Raw genomic sequence first — 24511 nt, forward strand, 5'->3', positions numbered from 1 at the left:
AGAGGAGCAAATCTCTTTAATTTCTCTTCAGACAGGACTAAGAGGGCAAAAGGTGCCAGAATTGGACCAAGCTTGGGGCTGGATGTAAGTGTAGAAGAATGGCTGCAGAAGCGTGGCCTTAGAATCTCTGAAGATCTGCACAATCCAGGCCTGGTATTAGAATAGGCCTGTAATCAGAATTGTGCTGAAGTTGCTGTGCTGAAGATAACAAGAAAGGTAGCCTTGAGCTATTCTTGAATCCTGAGACCAAGTAATGATGTTGTGCCAACAGGCCGTGGCTGTAACAAGCTACAGCTGCTGGGAAAGCAGGTGCAGGGCCAAGAAAGATAGGGACCGGTATGGGAAAATAGGGAGTAACAAACTACAAGGCTGAAGCACAGCAACACAATTAGCTACATGGATAGAATGCTTATTTTAGTCATGGTAATTAGGGGTGTGAGAACCGCGCGTGTTTAGAGACTACTAACCAATTATATTTCTGCTTTACGAATATGCATGTGTATCGGTTCTATATAAATAGTGTTAGAAACTAATAAAGTTGAGCAAGATGCATAACTCATATTGAGCGTCTTCTTGACTCCGGCAAACCCTTCTTCCAACATGTAAATCACAACCTTCCTCTCTGCCCTGGGATTCTCAGATGTTCTCATGTTCCCTTGCAGCTCCCAAAGCCACCCAGCACTTTGAAGGGGCTGGGCCCTGCCTCCTATCCATAGGGAAGGTTGTGTCATCCATAAAAGCAGCATTAAGCAACACCCCCCGAAAGACAGAAGACAGTGAGACTTGGACCTGATAATACAGGAAAGCAAATCCGACCCATTTCTTTTGCAGTTTGTCCCCTTCTAATATTTCCAGCGCTTAGCCATGGCATAGAGGTGTTAATCCCGACTGAGGTGGACTTCCAGAGTCCCCTTTCAGCTGGCATTCAGTCTGTCGGCACAGAAGATAAAAGCAGCCGTAATGCAATCATAGGGCAGGTGCTAGGAAACAAGAAGCCACCAAATGCAACTGAGGATGCCTCGAGTCTCATCCCCTGATTGATTATTTCTGTGCAAGAAAGACTGCCGCACCAGAATTCTCTAGCCCTGCAAGGTGGGGAGAAGGTCTGGAAGGAACACAGGAGTCAGGAGACGGGGATTAGCTGATGTGAATCATCTCCTCTCGCACACCACCAGCGAGTGGCCAGGGCAACAACTGGCTGGGAGGGCAGGAGGGGAAATTTCTCATTTTGGAATTGCTCAGCATTGATAATAAAAATGTTCTCCCCCCCCCCCCCCCCCCCCCCCCCAAGTAAATACCTTGCTGAAAAAATATGCTCTTGCTTTTCTTTCCTCTTTGCTGTTTTCTTCTTCCCTTCCCTTCCCTTTTCCTTTCCCTTCTCCTTCTCCTTCCCCTTCCCCTCCTCTCTTCTCCTCTCTCTTCTCCAGTTCCCTCCCAGGAGGGTGTCAAACCTTCTCACCTCCATTTTGCTGGTAGCAGATGGAAAAATTTGCCCCAAACCACAGGAAAACAGTGATAGAGGACATGAGCAATGAGGAGAATGTTGTAGATCACTGGCTGGTCACCCAGTGATAAGCACAGACCCCACGTGTTCCTGGAGGCCCCACCAGCCTCTGGATTGCTCCCCAGCAGCCCAGAGCCACAGCCACATTGGGGAGAAGGGCCCAAATTTTGCATCAAGGCAGCAGTCCCAGCACAGGGGGCTGTGAAACCACCTCTCCAGCTGCCTGCCTGGCACCGTGGTACAGCACGGTGTAAGGAGACCTCATGGCAGAGGTGAGGAGGCACCTGCTTGGAGGATCTCATGAGCTCATGGCAGACCGGAGCTGGCCAGGGACCCAGCAGGCAGTGACAGAGGGTCCAAGGGCAGCAGCAAAATGATTTGGATTATCCCAGCAGCAGTAACTCTGGAAGATCCAGCTGATCCAGGAGACCTCCCAGACACATGCCTAGAGAGCCTGGGGTTTCGCAGAGGATCTGCTCCATCAGCTTCAACTCACCTTGGCAAAAGGTGCCCAGATACCATGGTGACGGGCTCGGCAGGGATAAACACCGAACATGGGTGTGGGTTGTTTACATAGTTAGGAAGCTGGCTGGTCTCCATCCCTCCACCCTGCCTTCTCCCAGAGTGCCAGGATCTCAATCCAAGGTGGTTTCCTACCTCCTCCTGGGCTGGCTCATCCGCAGGCAACATGGAGGCACTTCCCAAACTGTTTCCCTGCTAGGCAGGGCAGGGTGGGGGATGGTGACGCCGGGCTGCTGCTTCTCTCCGCTCCCCGGGAGGTGAAAGTCATTTGGTGGTCCCAACATCCACATGCCTGCCTGGCCTCACATGGAGATGGTGCAGAGCTTTCATGGTGTGGGACATTCCCTCCTCCTCCTTCTCCTCCTCTTCTGCAGCTGCCAAGCACATTGAGCCCCTTGCAAAACCACACCAGCTGGGATGTGGCATCCTCCCCCCCACCTGCAAAAAAAGCACTCACGACCACTATGCACCCATTCCTTAGGGTCAAGGACATCTTTTTGAGGGAAAAGGAACAAAGCATTCCCATAGCAACGAGAATTAAATCTATAATTAAGGCAAGCTGCTCACATGAGTGATACTTGAAAATTATGCAGACCTGTGAGCAGCGTTGCCATCGGGCATGTGGCTCCTCTCAGGCTTCCAGTAAGGAATAAAAAAGCTCTGACTAATATAAAGAGGCTTCCAAATCATTCTTGGCAGAAGCATCCCAACCTCGGATCCCCTCCCTCTATTCATTGCTAAAGCTCTCAGCCAAAGGAAAATAAACCGTGCAGCTACCTTGCTGACCCAACCCCCCGCAGCGTGGGTGCTGGCTGCCCCTTCTGCACCATTATACACTAATATAATAGTGCATAATAGATATATGATACATTATATAAAGGTATATATTTACATTATTTTTATATATATATACAATATTTATGCATAAATATATGTATGTGGGGCTGCATGGGCAGCTCCACACAGATGGGACCCGGCGTGATGCTGCCTTCCTGACCCCATCCAGCCAGGAGGGCAGGGGCATGGGCAGACGCAGGGATAAGCCCTCCCATCACTGCCCGCTTTGCTGGGATCATCCACACATGCTCGGTAATACCACGTTTCAATGCGGTCTGAGATCCTTCACCTTACCTAATTACTTCCAGGTTTATAAAACCATTCCACCGGTGACATTTAATGGGAATAAGACCAGGACTATGAACTGGGGAGGGAAGACTTAAGTGTTTGGAAACTATTTTAATAGCTTGCTATTTAATTAAGAGCAATAGCTCTGACATTATGTCAGTGAAACTTGCCACTTATTTATTAATTAGAGGAGGAATTTCAAAGGAGGCTAAGGGAGTTAGGTGCCGGACAGCCCTGGGCTCACTGGAAAATCCCAGGTTTGTATGGCTAATGCTTGCTCAGTGCTCAAACACGCCGGGTCTGACTCCTCATTGCCTGGCACCTGAAGTAAACAGCATCAAGCACAAGCATAAAGTGGGTGTTAAATGCTGCCTGCTCAGAGCACGGGTTTGAAATGTCCTTTTTGCAGTGGTGGGAGTGATGGAAGGCATTGGAAGACAAGGGAAAGACGGCAGAGCATCTCATCTACCTCTCCAGGAGTTGCTGGGCTGTCCTCAGGTGGATACACCAGGATACATGCCAAGAAGCCTGCAGATGGTTTGCTCTCCAGCGTGGGGTGTGGGGGATGCCGAAGGGCTGGCCGTGCCCTCTGCACCCGCTCCCTGTGACCAGGGCTCAGACAGACCTGGCTGTCTTTGCTGCTCCCAACCTCCAGATCCTCCCAGGAGGAGAAACCTCCATCCAATTCCACTTCCACCAATCAGAAAGGAGGGGAAAGTCCCACTCGGTCTCATTCCCCCAAATATTGTACCTTGGTGAACTGGAAGGTGGCTGCCACATCTCCTTTTCAAGGGCAGAACAAGCTGCACAACTGCACCAAGTATTTCCATCCACCTGACATGCTCCGGAAAGCAACACTGGGATGGCCGAGCACGGGTTCCTCCTTTGCTGAGCACATTCCTCCCCTCCTGTTTTCATTCAGCCCAACCTTAAACAAAACCACATCTGTTGTTTTTATTGCCAGCACGGCTCTGGGAATTACCTACGTGAGGTCAGGGGAGCTGGAGAGGGGGTTTGTGCTGCTGAAACAGCATTTAATCTCAAGAAGGAGCTGTTAAAAATATTAAAGCTTAACTAGGTGCAACATACCATCCTGCTGTGTCCCATTTGCCAGTAAAGAAGCAAAAAGATCCTGAGATAGACTGAGATTTAAACCCAAACTCCAGGTAGGGGCTCTGCAGATAAAGCACCTCCAGTTTCCCCGTGAGATCCCCGCTTGCGGCATGGGCGGCGCGGAGCAGGTTGACTTGAGCTGGGCTTAACCCTGCGCCAAGCAGCAGCCTCATCCCAACCGTGCTTCCCAGCCTGTCTTTAATCATGATTTCACTGCCAGCACCAAATCTGCTGAGACTTTTTAACTATTTAAGAGAACGTTTTTTTCCCCGCAAGTTTTCCACAAAGAACTGAGAAAAAAATTACTTTAAAACAAATACATATAAGTATTAAAAATCTAGAATAGAATATAAAGAATAGACCAGAATATATGTATTCTATTCTATTCTAAGTATCAATATTAATCATCTGCCTCATCAGAGCCCTTCTGCCTACCCAGCAGATGTTAGCAAATGTGTTTTTTGCACTGATATTTCCTACCTAAAACAAACAAACAAATAACTAAGCCAAACTTGCAAAAAAAAAAAAAAAAAAAAGAAAACCTGCAAATTGAGAGGTTGTATCATACAGATGTTGATACACAGGCAAAATCTCTGGGCTTGGTAAAGATTCAAGATATGAAGCAAGAAAATCAGAAAGAAAGTTACAGTTTTGAATTCAAACAGCAATTAAAAGTGCATGTAAATGGCAACAGATTAGTACAGAGGATCGCTACAATGTGCCAAAGATTTCCAACATGAACATGATTAGCCTCCAAGCATGAAATTCAAGCACCTTCCCCTCCCCTCAAGAAACCACAAAAGCCCCAAAAAGAGAAAAAAAAAAATAATGTATTTCAGAAGCCAAAAATACAGCACTGACCCACCTTCCCGCTCCGGGTGCTGACCCTCGTCCTCCCCTCGCCTGCCTTGGCTGCTCGGGGGATCCGGTGGTGTCGCTCCCCAGGTGTCTGCAGCCAAGTGGAGATTGCAAATGATTTGTGTGTGGAAAGTTAAGCCTTTCTAGGAGCGGTTAGGAGAATTCACTCCCACCACTCCCTCTAAACCAAAAGTATTTGGCACAGAGCCCTCCTTGTCCACCTGTGCTATTAAGGTCTAAACAACATGTGGGACGTGGGCTGATTTTACTGGGATCTTTTCATGTTTCCTTTTTAAATAAGCACACAAAGTTCTTTGCAAAGAAAAACTTGGGAGTTTGTTGTATTTTTGTTTGTTTGTTTTTAAAATCTCTTTTTTCTTAAAACAGATGTATCGCATCCTTTTTGTTCTCCACTGCACATCCTTTTCGTTCCCCATGCGGTGAGCCAAGCCTTTCCCTGGTGTAACTGGTGACCCCTGACCACATGTGGATTTGCCCCCGCAGAGGTAACTCTGTGGGTGACCTTCGTACCAACCTGCTCTGCTTCCCCTGCAAACTGTGTCCCTGTTTGGATGAGACAAGGTAAACCAGGGGGTGGGGTATGAAAACCTTCTCTTTTAAAAAGAGCTGGGTACAATTTAACTAAAAATTCAGGTTTGTGCATGAATGATCCAAGTGAGCAAGAAGATGGAGGCAAAGCATCTTCAAAGGGGGGGGGGAGTTGCTTACCCAAGCCAAGTCCCCAGTCACTGTCTGGTCCAGGTTACAAGACCCCAAATTAGGTGCCAAATCCAAGGAACAAGTGACTTGGAAAATCCTTCCCCAAGTGCCCAGCATGGAGCTTCAAAGCCCCCTCGCCCCCAGGTTTTGAAGCCATGCCCTGGCCACCTCAGCTGCATCCACACAGTCAACAACTGCGTCCCACACCCACCTCCTGTTGTCCCCATCCACGAGGCTGTCCCCAGCACAGGAGCCACCCCACTGGAGCCCGGCTCAGCAGAACGTGCCACCTCTGCGAGCAGCTCACCTGGCTCAGCCTGGCTCAGCCTGGCTCACCGGCATGTGTGCAACCCCAAAGGGCTGGCCATCACGCTGAGTGATAAATAACAGGTCCCCCCTCTTCTTCTTGCTGCATGCCCTAGGGATCAGCTCATCCTTGAGATTCTGCCTCAAATTCAGCAGCCACATCTCCAAGCATTAAGTTAAACACTGCATTTAACAAAACACTAGTTCCTTTCTGGCACAGGTATTATGACAACAAGGAAATACAGATTTTTTTCTCTAATACGATAAATCCGGTGACAGCAGCTGGACACAGACTTCCATGTTACATGCTTTGCTTCTGGTTTTCCTTTAAAGAAGCACATTAAAAAAAAAAACAACCAAAAAACCAAAAACCAAATCACAACCAAAATTGTTTATACAAGGGAAACCTTTCTGAAGCATGAGGCAAAATCAAGTGTAAGATAGCCTGGGGCAACCTGGCACTCCCAGACACGGCTTGGAAGAGATCCGTGCTCAGAACATGGTTACTTTTAAAACTTTTATTACATGCTTTCTTGGTCTGTAGGAAAAAAAATATTAATAATGCTGCTTCCATCCCTACACCCAAACCACTATCTGCAACTCCTCTGACTACTGGGTTTCTAAGGAGTGTCTGGGTGAATCAGTAAATGAAGTCAGTGCAAACAATATGTCTGGCCCCAGATAAGGGTAAAGCAAAACTTGGGCAGCATCCAGCAACTGCCAAGCTGGTGTGGAGAGGAACACCGATTGCCACCTACTGCTTTTCCTGGTACTCCCACAGCCTGCATCCCCTGTGGGATGAGAGAACCCACCCAACCACTCACCCGCACCCTGGCCAAGCACAAAGCCAAGCAACTCTTCATTTCCCATAAAAACTACTCTTTTTTTCTCATCAAAACATCAATCCACTAAAGCCAACACGTTGAAGAAACAATTACATCCATCCCACGCTATCAAAGTGCATTGTTCATGGTGCTGCTTCCCAAGATGGTTTTTAATCAACGTGTATGGAAATGTCCCCAGCATCACTGAGGGGCTGGAGCGTGTCCAGAGCCGGGCAGGGGGCTGGGAAAGGAGCTGGGGCACAAGTGCTGTGGGGAGCGGCTGGGTCAAGAGCTGCTGGTTTTTCATCTTTAAAGGTAATTGTGGACATTGGGAAAGGGTGAACGGGTAAGCCGTGAAAGAGGTTTCCTTGACAGTAGTCTCACACTCTAGATGAGGAGCAGTTTCCAGCGAGAGGGTGAATTGCCAGTTACTCCATGTCACAAACTCGGCAGATTTGCTGGTCCAGGCTGTATGTCCATGCACAGCTGCTGTCATAACTATCCTCTCTCAAAAAAAAAAGTAAAAAAAAAAAGCTCTAAAGCAAATCATTGAAAACCAATGTCAATTAAGTGCTTTGCTAAAACAATCTAGCCAGAGTCTCAGTGATTTCATATTTGAAATCTTAATGGTCATAATCCAGATCACTCCTAAGGGATCTCCAGTGCTTTGCCTAACATGGATGGTGGAACTCAACGAGGCTCCAGTGTCTTCAATAGAAATACAGTCATTTATGCTATCCAGAAATTTCCTTCAGAAATGAAAACACAGTTTGATTTCTATTGAGGAACAGGGCTGGATGTAGCCAAGATGATATTGTATGGGTACACAGGGTGGATGAGTACAGATACACACTGTATGTGTAGCTATGTGACAGGATTTTGCTACATCATATGGCTTCATTGGGAAGCTTTCAGAGGAGGAGCTGCACCCTAATGTCCCCTCTTCCCTCAGTATATCTGCTCTGGCAGGGACTGGTACCAGCTCTGGAAATGCAGCCACCTCTGAGTGAATCACAGAATCATACAGTAGTTTGGGTTGGGAGGGCCCTTCAAAGATCATCTAATCCAACACCCTGTCACAGGCAGGGACACCTTCCACCAGACCAGGTTGCTCCAAGCCCCATCCAACCTGGTCTTAAGCACTTCCAGGAATGGGGCACCCACAGCTGCTCTGTGCAACCTGTGGCAGTGCCTTGCCACTCTCACAGTAAGGAATTCCAATCTAAATCTCCCCTCTTTTAGTTTAAAACCATTACCCCTTGCCCTATTGCTACATGCCAGCCATAACACTGGCCCCACAGCTCCCAGGCTTTTTTGCTCCCTTGCAGCTTCATGGTGCCACAAGGGCATGAGAATGATCCTATGTTAGCAAGAATGTGACAAAACATCTGCACAAACTTTGGATTCAACCTGTATTTTGCTTGGAAGACCTTTCCCCACTAAGTCTTATTCTTAGTCTAATGAAAGAAGATGAAGCTGGGCAGAGCCCTTGCCTCAGCAATCTCTTGCTCAATGGAAGATAAAGATCATCTCCAAGGGCAACAAATTAGGATGTGGAAGGCTTGGTGACATGGCACCGGAGAGGTGCTGTAAGGCTAAACGCATTAAATCCCCCTCCATCTCCCAAAACAAAGCCATAGCCAGCTCCTCTGGGGTAAGGGCCATTCTCAGCGCTGAAGATCAGGGAGGGGCCAGGATCCTCATCTCGTCCCTGAAGCCACCAGCAAGGAGGGAATGACACCAGCTCCTGCTCCCCAGGGCACACGCTGTGTGCGCGCACATTTCCCTCCTTGAACCCATGCCTATATAAATACTTGATGTATCGCTTGATTACTTCATTAGATGACACGCGCCTCAAGGCAGTAGCCAGGTCACTTCACTCGGTTTTAACGCTTCAGTCCTCCTTTCCTTTTCATCAGGAAAGATTTCTGGGTCTGCTTCAGCTTGTGTTTGTGCAGGGCTGGGACTGGGTGAGGGCAACTAAAAATAAAGGATCATAGATTGAACGCTAAACACAAACGGACATTAATAATAAAAGGCATGATGTGGATCACAGAGCCACTTTGCAGAGCTCGACAGGTTGGCACAGAGTTTGATTGGAGGCACCTCTCCCCCCCAGGGCAGCTGAAGCTGGGTGAGATGAAGACCTTCAGGGATGCTCAGACCACATGGGGCTTCTGAACATCTACTTTGTGTGTGTCACCACCCCTGATGCCAAAAAACCTCCCCAGCACCCCAGAGTAAACATGAGATGTGTGGTAAAACCCCTAAGCAACACAGTCTGCTGGGAGGTGAAAGGGAGGCAGTGGAGAGCATCTGCAAAGACCCAGACCCTAGTGATGGCTGCAGACTTCAGCCTGACTTCCGCTGCAATCACTTTAAACCTCCTTGCACAATCCACAGCCCCAGCACAATTGCTACATGTGGCTTTTGAAACGCATTCCTTGCCTTGTAATTTCTCAATGGGTTATTTTTGCTTTGCTCTCGCACAAAATGAGCCACAACTCCTTGCCAGGGTCTGCTCGCATCATCCCACCCGTGGATGGGCTAAGGACAACCAAGCAAATTGCCCATTGTAATCAGCGTGACAGCCTCCAGGCATTGATAACTGTCTGCCCTGACCACTTGCTTTCATTTCCACGATCTAGAAAGCTATTCTTATCTGGGAATAAGAAATTTAGCAGAAGCTCCCTGATGTGGGTGGAAACAATCTCATTTGTTTTCAAAAGCTGTGGATCAGGCTATAGCTCCTTGCAGAATATCATATTAATAGTGAGAGGCAAATGAACCATCTTACTTCTCCTAGATAAAAATTAAATAAATAAATATGCAGCTGACCTGATTTACCTTCCTGATAACGTATTTAAAAAATGCTCCCAGGCTGAGGACTTCGCCAGCTGAGATTTCATACGAAATGAGACTGTTTATGTCATGACCGCAACCTTCTGAAAAATGCCCCTTTAGATGGGAAAGCTCACAAGACCCTTAGGTATAATGATCTCTGCTATATCAATAACCACATTTCGGCAGATTCATTATCTGCTCGCTGGCCTGCCCAGCTGCACCGCAAAGTGTTGCAGCAGGATGGAGTGAGAAAGGAAAACACTGAATTCAGCTGTTCTTCCTGCAGAAAAATTGACATGGTGGGTCATTCTTTTCTTTAGCAAAAGCCAATCTTTTATTTCTTCTGCTTTCACGCCGTGCTCAGGAGGGAGGACCTGGGCTACACACGATATTGAACAAAACCGATCAACCTCCCTGTAGTGGGTGCAGGAGTGTTTTCCTTCACAGCCTGCATTTTTGTTCCCAAGCATCCTCACCCCTTGCTGTCCCAGCCTTCGCAGCAGAACATTTTTTGCCTATCCCTCATAATATTCACTCCATTATTCAAGATTTTAACACCCATGCTAACTCTATACATGGATTTCAGGCCACACTTTATAGGAAATTTAGGCTACAAAACAAAGGTTTATTTCATACCGGTATTTTCAAGCAACAGGCACTGTTATGATCATGTATTATGCCCTCCAGCTTCATAGAAAATAAAATACTTCACCCAGTAATTTCTGCAGTGAGGCTCTCATTCCTGCCTGCCCTCCAGCATTTAGAAACAGAGGCAATCTTGGCTGAAAGATTTCAAATCAAGGGTGTCTTGCCCTGATCCTTGGCAAGTGTTTCTAGCAGTTTATTAGCCTCAGTATATAAAAAAAATTGCATCTTTCTCTTTTTTTTTTTTTCCTGGATGTGTCTAGCTCTAGTTTCTGAGCATCTCATCAAGCCTTTTTCTGCTAAAGAAAACAGTTTGGCTCTCTTCCCAAAGTAGGGACTTGAAGGCTATGATCCCATGAGCGAGGTCAAGAGCTGTGAGCATCTCCTTTCCACAGCATCTCACTGCTGGGCTACACACCTCTGCTGGCAACCGATGTGGCTGCAGAGAGCTGGACCAGGGATGGAGATTGCTCACAAAAAAAAGCTATGGATAGGTTGGTGGAGGCTTGCACAGATTAAAAGCTGGACCCTGTGGTCTTTTTGCACCACTGGGTCTCCTCAGCCCCCAGCTTCCCCTCTCCCCATGCTGGGGAAAGCTGGAGGGGGCTGGCACAGCCCCATCTTCTTCTAAGGAGAAGAGAGAAAGGCCATCTGCTCACCTCCTCCCAGCCTGGATAGGCTGAAGCCTGCCACGAAGGCAACATAGAATAGAATCATAGAATCATTTAGGTTGGAAAATACCTCTGATATCAAGTCCAACCAGGACCACCAAGCCCACCACTAAACCATGTCCCTAAGCGCCACATCTACATGTCTTTTAAAACCCTCCAGAGATGGTGACTCCACCACCTCCCTGGGCAGCCTGGTCCAGTGCTTGACAACCCTTTTGGTAAAGAAATTTTTCCTAAGATGCAATCTAAACCTGCCCTAGTGCAACTTGAGGCCTTGTCCTCTTGTCATGGGCCAACATGGGGCAACAAAACACACCTGCTATCCATGCTTACCTTCCATACCCTCAGACTTCATCACCAGACCCCACTTTTCTACACTCAACCAAGAAAAAAGCAAAATACAGCTGATCCTGGAAAAAAATGCCACTAAACCCAAAACATGATCCTTCTGTCTCCTATCTCAAGTCCACTATGTGTAAGTGGATTGCCCTTTGAAGAGGATGAGATTGGACTTGTAGTGGGAGAAAAGGTGTTTGTATGATAAAGTCTTTAGTACAGATTAAATGATGACAGTTGCATGTGGTCCTGCGACACGCTTGCTAAGGGGAGTGGTATGAACAGGGACAACACAAGAAGAAATTCCTATCAACCAAAAATATTAACATAACAGTCCCAAATTATACTGCCATGCTGTGGATGGGCTGTCCTATAACCCAGACATCCTCAGGAGCTGCCTGAGAGCTTGTGCAGTAATTGCAGGTCAGAGCCCCTGCATCGCCTCCCACCTTGCTGAATCAGCAACAGGGATAAAGGATAAGAAGGGACAAGAGCATCGCGGCAGAAAAACTCCATTTCTGGTTCAGCCAGCACAATCTGCACATGGGAAACTCATGTTGCCCTTGTCTTGCAAGAGTTGCTCGAAGCTGGGAGAGAAATGTCCAATGGAGGGGAACTGGTGACCATGGGTTGCGGATGGAAGTAAGGCTACCCTTTCTATATGGCATCCAGCACCCCTACCTCACCCATACTGGTAACACCAGTCCCAGGGCTCTGGGAAGAGCTCTGCCCCAGCATCAAGTGCATCTGCCCTCCCTGCCCCAAGCCCTGGGATTTATTCTTGCAGAAACCTGGAGCAGGAGAGAGCTGGGGAAACGGGAGGAAAGGAAAAGGGCAAAGATAAGATGGGAGAAAGAAATAGCAGCTCTCTTCGAGGTCATTGGAGAGAGCAGTCACAAAGTGCTAAGGAGAGATGAGGGCTGGTACATCCATGGATGACTAACCTAAAATTAGCATGGCAACGTGGAGGCAGAGGGGTTAACAGATATGTTAAGATGGAGAATGTTCATGACTTAAAAAAATCTGAAGGTTTTGGAGGCAAATCTCATCCTTTGTGAAAGCTGAGGGGGCAGATGGTTTTGGAGCTCTTGGAAACGGCCCAACTGCTCAGCAACCCAAACGGATGGGCAACAGTGCAGCAAATTAATAACTCCTCCTTAATAAATGCAAAGTGATGCAGGGAAGGGAGAGCAATTTCTGCTCCTCAGGCACCTGCCAGGGTCCTAAACTGTGTCAAACCAAGGAAGGGACCTCCCAGCAACAGAGAGCACAGCAGAGACCTCTGCTCTGCGCACAGCCACAGCCGCAAAGCTAACAAGATGTTCAGCTGCAAATGGAAAGGGACGGCAGATAATCCTGGAAATATTATAATGCCTTTGTATAAATCAATAGCACAGCCTCAGATGGGGAGAAAAGTAATGATGCAGAAAAGGCAAGAAGTGTTCAATCAATATTTCTGCTCCACATTTGGAAAGAAGCAGGATGAGATGCTTGTATCACATGAGGAGGATGAAGTACTTTCCAGTCCATTAGTAACCAAGGAGGTTGTTAAACAGCATCTACTAGCGATAAACAATTTTAAATCAGCAGGCCTGGATAACTTGCTCCCAAGAGCCCTCCAACAGCTGGTTGAGAAGCTCTCTGGCCCACTGATGTTAATTTTTAATAAATTTTGGAATACTGGGGAAGATCCAGACGGCTGGAAGCATGCAAATACTGCACTGATCCACAAAAGGGGGACAAGCAGGATGGCTGGATGAACAGGTTGTCTTGTCTGTCATCAGTCACGGGTAAAATAATGGGAACCCTCCTGAGAGTCAACCAGAAGAGGAATTAAAGGACAGGAATATAGTTAATGCTCATTACAGAGGTTCTGTGGCAAACACACCATGTCGAACAACACTGATTTTGTTCCTTGAGGAGATTACAAATTTGGTTAATAAAGATAATTGCCTAGAGATAATATACATAGGCTTTTGTACGGTGTTTGATTTACTTTGACGTGATGTGCTGATTAAAAAATGAGCGCTGTATTGCAAGAATAAAGCATGTGAACAGGGGATTCAGAGCTGGTCACAACAAACAGATGTCAGAGGGGAATCAGACTTTTTCCAGAGGGATTTCACAAGGCTCAATCCCACCCCCAATATTCAGCATTTTCTTATCTAGAAGCAAATATATCATCACTGCTGATAAATCAGCTATGTGCTACACAAACAGGAGAGGCCAAGCCATCTGAGCAAAGTGGAGATGATGGCAGCCAAGCATCTGGCTGGGGTCATCACTCCACCTCAGAGGATAATAAGAAGGAGACAGTCAGTGAAAAACAGAAGTGGGATGCTCAGAATCAATGCAGAAACTGGGAGATGACACCATGGCAGGTGGTGGTGGGGACCACATCCCTGCAGAAAGCTGAGGATGCCTGCCCCGGCAGGAGGACAGAAGGTTGGATCTTATGCACATCCCAACATCTCCAAGAAAAAGTCCTTGGAGTGGGTATCAGGAGGTAAATTGGAGCCTGGGATGAGAGGGGTTGGGATGAGTGACTCCATACTGCAGGATTTTTGAAGCATCTGAGGTTGGCCTTTGCCTAGGAGAGGACGCATGACCCAGACCAGCCCTTTCTGCACTCCTCACAGGGCTCAATTCTGATGCTGGCCTTTGTGACTCCAAGGAAATCAATTAAAGCTGGATCCAGCTTTTTCTAACAAGAATATTCCATCTGGTCTTTTGTATCCCTGACCCTTAGCTGCCCCTTGGGAAAACACAACACTTAATGCATGGGTGAACACCTCGGTGACACCTCCAAGGCAAGCACAGGGGCACCGAGAGTGGAAGTCAGCATTCCTGCGGGCAGCCCTGCGGACTTGGACATCTAGGTCTTGCCCACTGCTCCAAAACCAAAAACCTAACAGCTGAAAGAAAAGATTTTTTTAGAAACCTTTAGCAGAGAAAATGGAAATGCTTAAACAACCCTACATGATGCAGCTTCACTGCATCCTAGGTACACCAGTAACACTTTCACTATCACGAGCATCCTCTTAGCATCACCACTTCTTTTCTTCCTGAACAGGCACCACCTTTTTTCTGAAGCATCATCCAGCTCCCCCTAAAATCATGCGCTACCACGTCTTCATTTTTATTGTGTTTTATTTCTACTCTCCCATCTTAGAAAAACAGAAGTTACTCAGCAAAGGCAGCATTGCCTGATGGACCAGGTGGCTGATGTGGCAGTGAGGAACAACGCTGAGTGATGAGCAGCTGGTGCAAAGGTGCTAGTGCAATGGGGATGAAGGTGGAGGGCAGGGAAGACACGGTGCACAGAAAGAGCTGCTCATCCTGGGCATGGCCAGCCAACATCCATCCCTTGCTTGGGTGGATGCTGGAGATGAGATATGGGGCTCAGCAAATTCATGGGAGACTGCTTTTTTCCAGGTTCAGAGCAGAAGAGGGCCCTTCAGGGTGCACACCCATCAGCTGTTGTGTGCTCCTCACTCTCATATCCCAAGGGTAGGTCCATGTCTTTAGTTTTCAGGGCACTGCAGGGGCAAGGAACAGGTCCCTTAGTGATTTAGACACACCAAGCCAGGTCACAGGAGCAGGGGTCCCTTCCCAGCCTACATTTGTGTCTTCTGGGTGTGGAAGGGCAGTTTGGTCTCTGCCCTTCTTCCTGCTGCTTCTGTGGTTGCCTTGGAAGGGACCAGACCTGCTCTATCATGCAAAAGATGAGGGGAGACCTCCCTAACTCAAGAGCTAAGAAAGCCCTCAGCAACCTCATGACCACACCAGGCACATGAAGGTTAGGCCACCTCATGGGACCTCATGAAGCTTCCTGGGGCTGCTGCACTCTCCCTGCTTTCCCAGCCCTCGGGGCAGGGGGAGAGAGCAGGTCCCTGGGGCAGCAAGGATGGGGAGGAGGGTCTCATGCAGGACTGACTCTGTGGCATCTCCCAGGGAGGAGCCCGCAAGGGACCCTGGAGAGTGACCTGGGAGGTTTGCTCCCTAATCCCAGCCTGAGACAAGCCCAAAGGCTTCTTTAGCTCCAGATGTACCAACATAGCGGAGGTGGGCAACAGTCTCTGGGAAAAAGCCTTACAGAAAAGCATTTTTTTTCCTCATGTCTTTTTGTCCTCCTAAAACCTGCCCAAGGAAGAATTCAGCCTCCAACCTATTTTTTTCCATCTGCCAGGATTTGCAGAGGACTTCTTACCACTGCATATGTCCTAAACCTTCAGGGAGGCTGGAGAAGTCTGGCTAAGGGCACTCCACTCCCCTGGCCTAGTTTCCATTTGACTTTGCCCCTAACCAGTGATGGAGAACTTGCTGCCCACACCATTCCTCAAGGGCTTCTCCAACTGCTCTTGCTTCAGGGACAGAAAGGGGTCAACAATTCACATCCCAGATGTTTAACTCAAACAGGCCCCATCCATCAACATCTGAGCAGAGGATTGGAATACATTGTTATTGCTGAAGGTGAATTCAAGAAATAAGGCATTAAATCAAAGTCTTACCTAATGCTAGACATTGCAAAATGTTTCAAACTTGGGGAACAAAAAAAAGAGAAAAAAGCCAGTTTGGCTTAAAATCACTGAATCCCACCACACACAGCTGTGGTGAGGTTATCCATACCGATGGCAGAGCCTTCTTCAAGGCAGTTGCAGCCACCTCATTGGGCTGCCCAGATACAAGGTAAAAATTTGGTGGTGCCCATCAAAAAACCACACTTTGGGGTCTCATTGCAAATGCTACTGAGAAGATGCAGCTGGTATCAGCCACAGTCCTTGAACCCAGGATCATCCTCCCCATTGTGGCTCCCATCACCCAAGCTGCCAGCAGTTCACAGAAGACTCCATCTCCCCAAAGAACCACCGATTTTGATTGCTTCTATCTCACCCGAATTTATCAGAAAGGACACACTGACACCAGCAGCACCCAAAACTCTGTGGCTGCCCTCCAGCACTTTGCTCCCACATCCCTGCACTAAAGGGGGGGCAGGATCACCACGACATCGCTCCCAAGTGTGACTTTAAATATGTGTGTTTTGCACAAAGTCTTCAGCGGGTGAGAGCCCTGCCAGGGAACACCCTGCGCTGCCTGCTGCCTTGCCTGCCTCCCACCTTCTCTTCCTCCCTGGCTCTGCATCCAGGAGCAGCCGGAGCAAGGAGAGTAATGCAACCACAAGCACTCCATCCCTCCAAAAAAGATATTGCCTCCACTCCCACCTTCCTCCTTGCCTCCACCCCAGCTCCCTGCTCGGCCAGCATGTTTTTCCTCTGCTGCAATTAGCACTTGACAAGGCAGAACATCCTCCCCCTGCTCCAGCCAAGCCTGAGATGGCACAGCCAGAGCAAATTATTTGGGGGTGTGTGTGTGTGTGTGTGTAAAATTAAATAACCACAGAGGACAAAGGATTCTTGTCTTAAAACCCTTACTCAGCCGGCCCATTGGGCAGGCTGGCACCGCGATCAGGGGTTGCTGTGTAAGCAGGGGCTGTGTCAGGCTTGGTTCAGGCACCCTGTTGCAGCACCCTCCCAAATTCAGCAACAGGGACCCCAAGTGCTCACCCAGGTGCCCAGGTTCAAGCAGACAGGTGGGACCCAAGATTTCACATTCAGGGAGACATGTAAGACCCGGGCACTGATGTGGGATCGGATCACTCACCCAAGAGGGACAGGATTTGGCCCTATGAAGTTTTAGCTCACTACGGCTGCAACAGGGAGCAGGCAGGGAGCACCCCTGTCCCCCAAAATGCTCCCAAAAGATTTGGCTGTGACTGCTCCAGCGGGACGTGATTTTTTTCAACAAGATGAAATTGTAATTGTATATTCCCCCCCTCCCCCCTATTAAAAAAAAAAAAAAAAAAAAAAGGAGGAGGAGGATGGACTCATTTATCATGTGCAGCCAAACTCCAGGCTGGACTCAGTGAAATGAAAATGAGTCGGTGACACTTTGTATAACGGCATTCCAGTTTGTTTTCCTAAATAATTTGTATTTTAATGAGTCCTTTTTGCTCCACCACTAGTTTGTAGCCCCTACACTTTCTTAAGTCCTTCTGTGCTTTAATTTGATTTTTAAAATTTCCCAGTGTCGTAATTTTATTAACAAAAAGAAAAGACAAGCAGGCTTGCTTCTTTCCTGGCTTAGATGGGAGCAGGTAATGAATCTCTGTGTGCAGGAGACAGCTCTTATCTCCATGGCCTTGCTGTTCCCAAACCTACTTATTTAAAAAACTCCCCCATCATGAGATAATGGGAACAGAGAAAGTCAGCAAAGAAACAAAAAGGCAATCAGGAGCTTTTCAGAAGCAGGGGAGCACCATGATTTCCACCTGATCTTCTCCTGCTGGGACAGGTCTTTAGGTCAAGATACTGTAAATGAAAGTAAGTCGCTTTGGGGAGTGTAATCATGAGAGATGCACTCTACATCGAAAAGCTATTTTGCAGTGCTTGGATTTGCTAAGGGCTTCTCCACTTGGGTCATGTTCAGCTTGCCATGGAGGAGATGGCAGCTCAGCCCTTGCAACCACTGTGTTGGTGGTGGGGTAGCTCAGCCAGGTCGGCTGGGAGTTACAACCTGCACTCAAACATCAGCTGCTCTGGGCTGAGGGGTGGTCCTGGCCATGGGGGGTCCCTGGGGAAGGGCAGTGTGGCTCCGATCCCGTAGCAAACCTGCATGGACTGGAGTTTTCCCCCCCCGTCAGCCACCACAGCTGGGCATGAGGGCACTTCCAAGCAGTTTCAACACAAATCTGACCCTTTCAAACACCAAGTCACACCTACACAACCTGCTCCTGGAGGCTGCTCGAGCCAGAATTCTTGTGAGTGCAATGAAATCCTGCTAGAAAGCTCAGCAGAAGAGTGGAAACTGAAAACTGTGGTAGCATCTTCCCTTGCCTGCCTCTGAACCCCATCAGCACGTGCTCCTGCTTGTGGTGGGGACAGTGTGGTGGCCCTGTACCTCGCCGTGAACCCCCCTCACTCCAAGTGCTGGAGCAGGTGTTGTCCTGGCTGAAGGATGGAGTAGCGATGGCTGAAATGGTGGGGAGGAGGGAAGGAGAGATGTAGGGGGTCCCGCATGTTCACTCCCCCACATTAGCCTAATGAGTCTCATTAACCAGGAGGACTTTGTTCTGCAGCTGGGTGGGATGTAGGTGGGGAGAGACGAGGACTCCTGACCCGCTTTGGGAAAGAAGGTGATTGGGAAGAGCCCTGGGAGGCTGACAGGCTCTGGGGGGTGGCTTGCAGCCTAAAGTAGGTCAGGGTTGGGGTGACATCGATGAGATAGCTGGGGTAAGGTGACCCAATCGGTCCATCTCTGCTGTGATGCCTAGTCCCTTTCAGCTACCATCTCCCTGCCCAGCACACCAGGGCTGTGGAAGAGAGGCACCAAACACCCAAGTGAGAGGTCAGAAAAGCAGCACCTCCAGTCCACCTTTCATTTCACTGGGAGACATCACAGAGAAGGAGAGTTTATAAGCAGGACTACGCAAAAGGAAGGCTGGCTTAAAAACCTGCAAAACTTGTTAACATCAGCCTAACCAGGCTCAACTGCAGCTCTCACCTTCAGACTGGGGAAACAAATGTCACAGCTTTATACATCAATTTATTTCTTCCCATTTAACAAATCAACATTTCCCTTACACCTTCCTTCTCTGGAGCAGCAGCTGCTGCAGCTCAGAGTTAGCATTACTCCTAGTTCCCAAAGCCTTGGAGATACGCTTGACCTTCATCATTGCCCTGTTTTAATTTCCACCCTCCCTTTGCTAACCCTCCCCTATGGAGCCCTGCCAAATTTTCTCCATCCCTTGAGACCATACTTGCTGCTGTTTTACTTGGGTTTTGATCACCTTCTACTTTGATTACTCTACTTCCCTCTTTTGCAGCCTTCCTTTTTGCTGTGCCATGTCACCAGCCTTTTTGGGAGTACCAAATGGACCAGCCAGATTTCTCTTAGGAAATATCTACTAATTTCTTGGTTTCTTCCCTACCCTGGGAAGAGCTTCAAAGCTGCTCTCCCTGCTGGCAGGATTCCTGGGAGCAAAGCTTCATGGACAAGGCCAGCAATGATGTGAAGAGCCCAAGCAACCTGGCATTATGGCTTTGGGTCAAATCCAGGGTTCACCAATTGCCCTAAACAGCCCAGCACCAACAGGCTGATGCACCAAACCCCAGCTGTGCCTCCAAGGAGGTGCTCTCTCAACCCCAACCAGATCAAGATTGTTTTAAATGCTGAATAAGGAGGTCTAATCCCTCTTCCAAATCTCATGTCTTTCTGCTAATGTACAGCTCTTGTTTACTTTGTCATTCCCAAACACCATCCAAGCCATATTTGAGCGTTAAGTTCCCAGCTTTGGAGGAATCCCATGGCAGTGAGTTTTGCAGACCCATCCTGATAGGAAAGCATTTTCTCATGGACACGGCTGCTTCCTTAAACAGACCCTGTGTTAGAGACCAGAAACATCAAACGTACTCTCTCAGGTCACACACTGGCTTAGAGATCCCCTTTTCTCTGCGCCTGCTTGGCTATATGCCTCCCCCCTCAGCTTTTTCCAGCCTCTCAGTGATTTTTTCCTCTGGTTGGTAATTGTTCCAATTGCCCTTCGCTCACAGCTGGTCCTGGGAGAGCTCATGATTGACGTGGTGCCAGCTCTCCTCAATCCCAGTTGCTAAAGCACACTAGGAAACCAGCTACCACTCAGCAGAGACCACTCCTCCACTCCATCTGCCCCTCTCACACCTGGGCCATTGCTGGAAGAGGGTATGCTCACCAGAGCTGCCACGATGGGCAACCTCTTGGTCCCATCACATCAGCAGGGTCACCCTCCAGCCCCACTGCCCCAAGCCTCCCAGGTCTATCTGGCCTTCCACCTTTACATCCCTCCCGCCGTGCAGCTGAGTCACTTCCCCCTCTCCAAACCTCTTCTTGGAGCTTTCCCATCCCCTCTGGCATGTGAGAGCCTCTGCGGTCCCAGCCCAGCAAACCTCACCCATGGAGGGACCATCTGTGCTTACCAAGCAGCCCCTGGGCTGAAACTGTTTATGCTGAGGGTGGTGAGACACTGGCACAGGTTGCCCAGAGGTGCCCAATGCCCCATCCCTGGCAACATCCAAGGCCAGGCTGGACGGGGCTCTGAGCAGCCTGATCCAGTTGAAGATGTCCCTGCTCATGACAGGGGTTGGACTAGATGGCCTTTGAAGGTCCCTTCCAACCCAAACCATTCCATGAGTCTATGATTCCAACCCCTGCGCTCCAGCCCTGCTCCATGGGGACAACCTGGACTGCCACCCAAGCAGGATGGATGCGAGCAGAAGAAATCAAGGTGGGGAAAAAGCACGGGAGACCAGACAGGAGGTGAAAGCAGCTCTTATTTTTCACCGGACCAAGTTGTTTTTCGAGGCACAAACACTAGGTTCATTCATGAAGCAGTTAAGTGCTGGGTTTTCGATGGAAACAATGAATTAGCAAGGATGAGCAGCGACAAGATAAATGACCTTTTTCCTGCCTCCACAAGTGTCCTGTTTCTTTCCTAACCCAACAGTCAACTGCTCATTGAGCTCCACGGCACTCAGTCCCAGCGACCTGGAGCCTCTAGGGAAGCCCAAGGGCTGGGAGAGGAGCTTCCTGCAGAACTACCTCCTTCCCTGTGCCTCCACACCCTTCCCACCCAAACCCATGGGAGGTGGGGGCTGGAGGGGACCCCACATGGTACTGGTGATGTGAAGCATGAGCTTTGCTACCCTGCAAGGTGACAGCCCCATGGCCAAAGCCAAGGCATCATGGAAGCTATATCAGAGAAGTTCAGACTGGACATTAGAAAAAGGTTCTTCCCTGAGAGGGTGTTTGGTCACTGGAACAGGCTCCCCAGGGAAGTGGTCACAGCACCCAGAGTTCAAAGAGGATCTGGATGATGCTCTTGGTCACATGATCTAGTTTTAGGTAGTCCTGCAAGGAGCTCCATGCTCCTTATGGGTCCCTTCCAACTGGAAATATTCTATGCTTCTATGATCAGTGCCCTGCACAACAGCCTGGTGGGACCCAGCTAAACCCATCCATCATTGCTTAATGGCAAAAAAAATATCCCAGTTCACAAGCACTGCAAACCCAGTGCCTTTCAGCAGTGCATGACTTGGCTTCAGAGAGATACAAAGAAAGTGGTTTGACTTTCAGTTTCTGCTACCTCAAAATCTATCAGAGGGATATGCTACCTTACACTAACATAAAAGAATAAAGCAGAAGATAAAATGCCATTCCATTATCTATTTATTAAAAGCACCACTTGAACTGCTTTTATTCGGCATACATCTCCTGCTAAAGAGGCACTCCTTGACTGTGTAAATCAGTGAGCAATTGTGTTTTAACAGCCTTTAGAATGGCATTTCCCCACAGTTTTAGATGGACTATCAGACAGAAAACCTCTTCCAAAGCTCACTTATCATAACAGGCATGAGCACAGAGCTCTTTACTGTTCCTCTACCACCAAGACAAATACAAAACGGGCTTGTAAAACTCACAAAGCATAGATCATTCCCACCTTTCACCCTGCTGCATGAATATCCTTAATGACAGGTCAAAATAAATAATTTTGTTAGCAGAGGAGAACTATTCAGCTGCCACTGACAGATGGGACTTCTGCTAAGCGATGAAATGCAGGCTGCTGTTTCCAACCCACTGATGCTACTGGTCTGCAGTAATCAGTTCTTGCAGAACAAGGAAGGATGTTTCCACTTCAAATCTATTGGTTCTGTGGGCAAAAGGGGAAGAAATGACACCAAATTTTCAGTAAAAGAATTCAGGTGTGAATATAATAATATCTTTGAACTGCAAAACAAAAGGGAAGCTGTTGGATTGTCTCTGCTCCACCAGAATAAATTGGGGTTTTGGTGGTCTGGGAATATTTTTCCATACCAAGAAACATTGCCCCTTTTTTTGCCAGCCTCTGTTGCTTTTGCTATCTTATTTTTCTTTACAAAGTGTTTTGATAAAGAAACCTGGAGCAAGAGTACTCATGAGCTGGCTGCATTTTAAATGAAATGTTGATGGAAGACAAGCACAGCAAGCTTCACCCTGCACCATGGAAGCCAATGGAGGCTCTACTGTTGATATGAGCAAACGTCAGCTATGTTGAGAAGAGGGGAAAGGGATGTACCCACACGCATGGGAAAGGAAACTGAGTAGATGGAAGGAGGGAGGGAGGGAGGGAACCCTACTGCTCTGCTGCCATCAGAAGGACCTCAGCACACACCATGGCAAACTCAACGCTGAGGCTGATGTCCTTGTCCCTTCCTTCCCTGTGGCCACCCACACTTTCTCCCTTGCTGCAGATAAACTGGAGCACCGCCTTGCTGGAGAAATCACGGGGCCCAGCTGTGTCACCTGCAAGGACATCCATCCTTGGCTGGCTGGTTGCCCAACCCAATGCACTCCAGGCTCCTGGCTGCCCTTACACGAGCTATGTTCTGACGGGGCTGACAAACCTGAAAAATCATTTCAAACCACAATCGCTTCAAATTCAGCCGGCTTCAGCCTCTGACCTTCTTGGCAGGATCTCCCTTCAGCACAGCAGCCCCAAACAGGAGCTGACAATGCTTCACAACCTTTTGAACCAGCACTTGGGTCCCTTGGGTACTGCGGGGAGGATTTCTCTTAACGGCATGCAAGCTCCCTGGCTCTGACAGCCCTGCTCTCAGGCTGCCTGGAAGGGGACCGGCACCCTGTTCCCTCCTTTCGGCGGTGTGAAAGGTCACTGGGGAAGGTGCACTCATCACCAGGAATAAACTGTTACACGGAGGTTGTGTCAAATCTTCTTTCTGGGAGGATGGAGCCGGCTGAAGTCAGAGAAAAAGCTCTCCTGATGCCGGTGGGGTTTGGATCTGTCCCGGAGCACCGGGCAGAAATGCAGAGTGGCGAGGAGCAAAACCTCTCCTAAATGACATGGGTTATCAGCTGGCATGGAGTGCACCTCAGGAGACACCCAGGCAGGTATCCCTTCACATCAGCATGCCAACCAGTCCAGTCCAACTGTCTCCTTAACAGAAGTCACCCCATGACCATATAGCTTGGAAAGTGCCAGCTTCCCAGTCATGCTAAATAAATCCCTTCCCTTTGCTTCCCCTGACAGCACATCTTATCCAGAGCTATTCTAAGACAAGAACCACCAGCAGACCTGTGGGGACTGGGCTTTAGGGCTCCAGCTCAGGAGAGCATGGATGATCCCCTGTGCTTCTGAAATGTTACAAGTGTCCCAGAGGAACCTCATAGTTTCCCACATTTTACTACCTTTATATATCAGAGTGACATTAGAGGAGATTTTATTTCTCTCTGCAATGGGTAGCAAACCATTCTATGATTCTATACCCAAATACAATGTGACCTTGAGTGCAGCTGGGGAGCTGTAGCTCTGGTACCCCAACCACGCTGCCCTCAAGGTGGGACTAGCATCCTGTGATGCCAAGCCAACCTCCCTCCTTACACTGAGACATCCTTAAAATTCAGCTGTCTTTTGAGCCCTTTTGCAGGCTCTGATGTGAAAACCCAAGTCATTTCCCTGAGCCTGGATTTCCTCCAGAAATCTAAACCCATGCAGATCCTACAGTGAAGATGGTGTGAGTTTTTAACAAAGGGAAGGAGCAGGCAGCTACGCCCGTGCTGTGAGTTGATCGTTCGCTCTTGCAGGCATGGGTTCCATTCATGGATTGATGAAGGAAAACTAATTAGGCTCCTAGTTTTGCTTCCTACATAAAACTAACTCCTTTTGCTTCTGATTAAAGTGTTGACACTGTGACAGAAAGCCCATCTCTCTGAAAGGGTACAGAGGATTTTGGTTGAAGCAGAAGAAAAAAGCTGTGTATTTCAAGATGCACCTCCCTAGCAGCCTTAAAACACCACTCTCTCAATGCCAGCAGTATGTATGCAACCCCATAATCTCTGGCTTAAAATCGTCCCCAGATTCACCCTCAGCTTAAAATTGCAGGATATATTCAGGGAGGAGTATCATTTTTACAATCAGCTGCTTGCATTTGTGAATGATTTAAATTACAATAAGA

General features: G+C 48.3%; 1 protein-coding gene across 8 annotated transcripts in view; it reads right to left on the minus strand.

Moving 5' to 3' along the window:
• The window catches only part of LOC121080592 (zinc finger and BTB domain-containing protein 7C-like), a 117287-nt gene that overhangs the window by 40809 nt on the left and 51967 nt on the right, over nt 1-24511 (minus strand). The window contains exons 4-6 of one of the 8 annotated variants that reach the window (XR_005825433.1): nt 5130-5213; nt 3903-4079; nt 1404-2400 (exon numbers count right to left, since the gene is read on the minus strand). The exons of 5 other annotated variants lie outside the window; for them this stretch is intronic. The gene's annotated coding sequence lies outside the window, so the exon portion shown is untranslated. Of the gene's footprint in view, nt 1-1403; nt 2465-3902; nt 4080-5129; nt 5214-21768; nt 22210-24511 lie in introns of those variants that run through there. 2 more of the 8 variants (XR_005825432.1, XR_005825434.1) reach the window with 2 other exon arrangements.

Source organism: Falco naumanni, chromosome W (genome assembly GCF_017639655.2).
Source record: "Falco naumanni isolate bFalNau1 chromosome W, bFalNau1.pat, whole genome shotgun sequence".
Lineage (NCBI taxonomy): Eukaryota > Metazoa > Chordata > Aves > Falconiformes > Falconidae > Falco > Falco naumanni.